The sequence below is a fragment of the Mus caroli genome, chromosome 9 (genome assembly GCF_900094665.2).
Source record: "Mus caroli chromosome 9, CAROLI_EIJ_v1.1, whole genome shotgun sequence".
Lineage (NCBI taxonomy): Eukaryota > Metazoa > Chordata > Mammalia > Rodentia > Muridae > Mus > Mus caroli.
Genome location: NC_034578.1, coordinates 31898585 through 31904235, shown reverse-complemented (window position 1 = coordinate 31904235; position 5651 = coordinate 31898585). Strand labels below are relative to the sequence as shown.

General features: G+C 38.3%; 1 pseudogene; it reads left to right on the top strand.

Annotated features, from left to right (window-relative positions):
- Positions 1-305: 305 nt before the first annotated feature.
- Positions 306-1262, top strand: LOC110301516 (annotated as a pseudogene).
- The last annotated feature ends 4389 nt before the right edge of the window (positions 1263-5651 follow it).

Here is a 5651-nt window from a genome sequence, read left to right as displayed (position 1 = left end):
GAGGCAGAGGGCTTCCGAGCCAGGCAGACACCTGTCCTCTATGTTTTGAATTTTAAAGGAAACTTTAAAACTCTTCTCCAGAGGAAGGAATAAGACAATGACTTTATGCATATATCAGAATTACTTGCTAAGCTTAATTGTTAAGAATATAAATATTCATTAATTCCTCAAAAATTTTCACCTTCACGCTATATATAGCGTGCTATTCCTCTTTTAGCCTTCATATTCAAATAATCCCAATCCCACCAGCCCACAACAGTTGACAGGATAAAGACAACGGAGGTGCTGGAAAGAACTGTCCCGTCATGGATGGTGGGCTCAAGCATCTGCATCAGAACTTTGCCCTTCCTTCTCATTGCCTTTTATTCTCAGGATTTGAGGTGGAGAATACTTCTGCATCTCCTCAAATTATGCCTCTGTGAAACCAAGTTCATGGCACTCTTTGTAGCATTCAGCTATTCACACAGTAAACACCTTCCCTTGCCATTTTTTTAAAAAAATTCATTACCACTGCAGGCCTAATGCCCTGAAAGAGTATCTTTCTCTTGCCTTTTTCATTTCAGCTCTGAAATGCTTCCAGTGCACTTTGCTCAACTCTAAGGGGAAATGTTTGTAACAAGAAACCCCCTGTGAGACCCAAAATAATGAAGTATGTGTCTTGTGGGCAAAGTTTGAAGGTATGTAAAGCAAGAAGTCTGATGTTGATGGATTTTGCTTTCCCTTGAAGGCTATATCCCTCCCTATCCCTGGGGGGGGTTTGAAGTGGATACTGTGGGAGGACATGTTATTCTGTTAAAATAAAACAGTTCTCTTTATGTTTCTACTAGCTACAACTGGCATAGGAACAAACCTAGAAAGAGAAAGTACGCATTCTGGTAGTTCCTGATGTGGTTTTCAGGGGACTTCTAGGTGGACATAGTCAGGTAGACAAGGTGTGGACCCTAAGACTCCATTCAACAAATTTTGGGATTGGAGTCCCAGCTATGAGCAGATTAGGGCTTGAGGGATGATGGACAGAGAGGCAACTTCAGCCATCTCAGTGAGGATGCAGAAGCCCCTGGAGTCTGACTTTTCATTTACCAAATCACTGATTTGACAAACACTCATGTTTTGACCCTTGTTCTCCTTCTTCTCCAGGTGGCAGGTTCCTGTATGGGTTCCAGGAATGTTCTCACATTTGTGTTACTCAAACACTGATCTTGAGAAATAATAGAATTGAAATGAAATGTTGCAATGACAAATCTTTCTGCAACAAGTTTTAGAAGCATAAACCGTCTTGACATGTTCCAAGGACAGCCCTGAGCCCTTCATCCTCCTCCTGTGCCCTCACAACACTGCACCATCTATTCCAGCACTGCCCATGCTCTGATACCAGCTTGTACTATGCACCAGGTGTGGCTATTTGGAAAGTTCAGCTGGGGATAGAGAAATGCCCTGTGGTCCCCACAACCCTCAGTGCTTCTCCCTCTTTTGTAGATCCTGATTTCCTTCCTTCTCTCCTTCTAGTCCTCCAGGACTCACAGATTGCACACTCTTCTGCTGCTCATACTGACTTCTTTTTGTCAAATGCATCTGATAACTAATACTGTTGTTAGGTGATAGTTCTCCAACAGTGACTATGGCAGAGATGACACCTGCCCTTGATGACCAGTTCAGTGACGCATTTTTCTATTGGGTTGGCCATCAAACAGTAGCTCTAGCATCTTATTGCAGTTTTATTCATAGAATTTCATGTGTGTGTCAGGTAGTTTTGCACTGCTGTGGCCTGAGTACAACAACATAAGGGACACCTAGGTGAGGTGGCATATGCCTTAAACCCCAGCACTTGAGAGGCAAAGGCAGGAGGATTTTTATGAGTCTGAGGCTAGGTTGTTCTACTTAGCCATAGTGCCTCAACACACACACACACACACACACACACACACACACACACACACACACACACACACGTGCGCGCACATGCACATGTGTGCACACATTTTCCCCTTCAGAGCACCTGTGTCCTACTAGCTCCATCTCTGGAGAGTACTTGAGTTCACATAATTTCATTTAATCTCTTTTTATGTTGTGAATATTTTCCTCCAGTCAATAACTTTTTAGATGCTCAACAATGCCTTTCCAAGAGCAACGGGCATTGATTTTGATAATATCATCTGTAGTTTCTTTAAGTTGCTTTGCTAAAACACTGTGATGGAAAACAATTTAGAGGTGAGCTTGTTTATGTAATCTTAGAGGCTACAGTGAGGCTCTAACGAGTCACCACCAGCTTCTCCTATAGACTGGATGTGTGAGTTACCAGAGATCCATATGTTCGAGTTTAGTCCCTGAGATGGTGAAATTTGGAAGTGAGGCTTTTGGGAGGAGATTAGGTTATGCGGGTAGACCCATAACAAATGAGACTCATGCCCTTATCTAAGAGACAAATACAGGAATTCCTAGTATTTATATATTTAGGAATATACATATACATAAATATCCATATATGTATGTAACAACAGTGAAAAAGAGGCCATGAATTTGAAAAGAAGCAAGGGAGATATAAGGGATAGTTTGGAGGGAGAAAAGAAAGAGGAAATTATAGTTATAAGAAAAGGAGTATAATTATGCTATAATCTCAAAAAATGAAAAATGATTTAAAAATGTTCTTGTTCAGAAGCTGGATAGTCTATACATTTTCTTTCTTTTCTCTTCAGCATCCTAAATGAACTGAGGCAACGACTTGTCTAAGATATCAAAATTATTTGCTAAAGTCAAAATTCTTAGAGAATACAAATACTCCTTTATTTCTGTAATTTTAAACTTTGGAGTTTTATATTTGTTTTGTCATGCATTTTACTTAATGTTTATACTATTTATGGTGGATCAAAGTTATTTTTTTCTTTATTTTTTGCCCATGAATGTCCAATTATCTTTTGATAATTTGTTTGAAACTCCTTTCTTTTCATAACTATAAAGGTCAAGTGTCCACATCCATGTAAGTTTTCAGCAAAATTCTATATTTTTCTTTCTTTCATTACATCCCACTATTTTCCTTGATAACTGTAGAGTTTTTGGACCTTTAAAATCAGACAATGTGTCTTCTAATTTTGTTCTTTTTTTTTTTTTAAAGTTAGTTTGAGTATTTTAAGGTCTTTGAATTGCTATAGATATTTTCAGATCATCGTATTGATTTCTAATAAAATGATTGAGAAGACTGCTATTGGTGTTGCACATTTAATATTTGTGAATTCTTTTCTGTGCCTTACACAGTTTTGATATATTGGGATTCAATTTTTATATGTATGAATATCTCCACTTGTTTCTATTTGCACTAGACACATTCTGGTGACTTCTCCAGAGCTGGCTAGAGCCCCTCAATCTGTAATAGTTACAGGTGGCTGTGAGTCCCTTGATGTAAACCAAACCAGGCCCTTTGCAAGGATAGTTAGTGCTTTTAATCACTGAGTGATATCCGGATAGCTGATAATCTAGTAGTAGTTTTTGGTGATTTGTTCTAGGAATTACTGAGGCATTTTAAATGTATAATTACTATTAATCTACTCATCCTTATTTATATTGGTTTAGATTTGTGCATTTTGAAATTCTGTTACAGCTTCAAACATTTAGAAGCATTGTCTCTTATTGGTTAGTTTTGTTTTTGAACAATTAACTTACCATTTAAAATCTTTTTTTTAATGGAAATGGAATCATATCATTTCCTCTTCTCTTTGCTCCTTCCACCTGCTTCCCAGCCACCCTTTCATGAAATCTTCCCCTCAAGTTGATAGCCTCTTGTTCTTTGAATATTATTGCTACAAGCCCCCTTCCCTCTGTCTGTCTGTCTGTCTGTCTGTCTGTCTGTTTGTCTCTGTGTGTGTGTACATGCACAAATAAATAAAAGTTGTACTTGCTGAGTCTGTTTTTGTGTTGTGTGTATGTGGTTTCAGGTACAACCATATGGGGATTCATTGCTATGCGATAGTAATTCTCCTCCCAGAAGTCATCATTTTCCTATAGTTCTTTCGCTAGGGGTAGAAACCCATGAACTAACATCCATGTTATGAGACAATTTTAATGTTCTTATGGACAGCTTTCTTCAAGCCAGCTCTGTCATGGAATGTCCATTTTTTTATTGAAATGCACGTGTGTTAGCATGCACGCACGCGCGCACACACACACACACATTTCATCATGAGATAAATTTTAACCATAGACTATCTGCTGCTTTAAATAGAATTTGTCAATGTATGCTTATAATTTTTCTAATAAATTAATATTCCCTGTCTCATTTATTTGAAAGCTAGCTGGGATTAAAAAAAAAACCTGTCACTTTCAGAACTGCACTAACACACATGTAACATACATGCAAAAGAACCATTTCTCAAGGACTGTGGAAGGTGATGACTCACACTTGAAGTGTCCTCTAACATGTGTACATTCCACATGTGTACCATGGCATATGTTCACTGACAATTTCACACATGTATATACACATACATGCATGCATAGACATCAAACATATAGGTGTGTGTACGCATGCATGTGCACACACACACATACACACACACACACAGAGTTGAGAATTTTCTCTAATTCTACAGTTTTTTTTTAAAAAAATTATGATTACTCCATGCTCTTTTCTAATCTTTTTTAAAGATACCTCACACACAATATCCATTTCTCAAACCTTCAGCTTCCCATTCTATTGTATACTATGTAAACTAATAGAACTCTTCCAATCACTCAAGTGGAAATTCCTACTGTTCCTTCACTCACCATCTGTGTTTGCAAAGCAACACTCTGGTTTAATGGCCTCTCTAGTGGGAAGAGGAGCATAGAGGATCATTCTGTACTGCAGACCTCTTCCCTTCCTGCAGAAAGAAAAAATAAAATAGTAAATAAATAAAAAGTGATATATTCTAATTCAGAATATTAATATTATTGAATAAAATGTACTACTTTGTGTCTTACTTTAAATTCATAGAGTTGTTAGTGCAATTTTGGAGTGTCTATAGAAATTAATAAGCTAGAAGCAGCTCAGGAGAATGTGAGGGTCAGAGGTCTTAAAGGACTAGGGTACATTAGACATGTGCTATGAAAGTAGAAGGGGAAGCCACTAGTGGTTTAAGATTTAAGCAGGGATTGGAATGAAGGAATAGGAGTGAGTAGAAGGTGTGTGGTTTAGTTAATCAAGACTAAGGATATATAAAAGTCCTTTGTTAGAATCCCACTACCTTATTAGGTAATTAAAAAATATAGTAGGGGCTGGTTGGATTGCTGAATGGTTACGAGCATGTAGTGCTCTTGTAGAGCAATTAAGTTTGGTCCTCAGGACCCAATGGGTGGCTCAAACCTGTCTGTAGTGTCAGCACCACAGAATCTGAGGCCTTTGGCCTCAAAGACACTTCATTTTTTTTAAAAAAAAATTTAATTAGGTATTTTCCTCATTTACATTTCCAATGCTATCCCAAAAGTCCTCCATACCCCCCACCCCCCTACCCACCCAGTTCCACTTTTTGGCCCTGGCGTTCCTCTGTACTGGGGCATATAAAGTTTGCAAGTCCAATGGGCCTCTTTTTCCAGTGATGGCCAACTAGGCCATCTTTTGATACATATGCAGCTAGAGTCAAGAACTCCGGGGTACTGGTTAGTTCATAATGTTGTTGCACCTA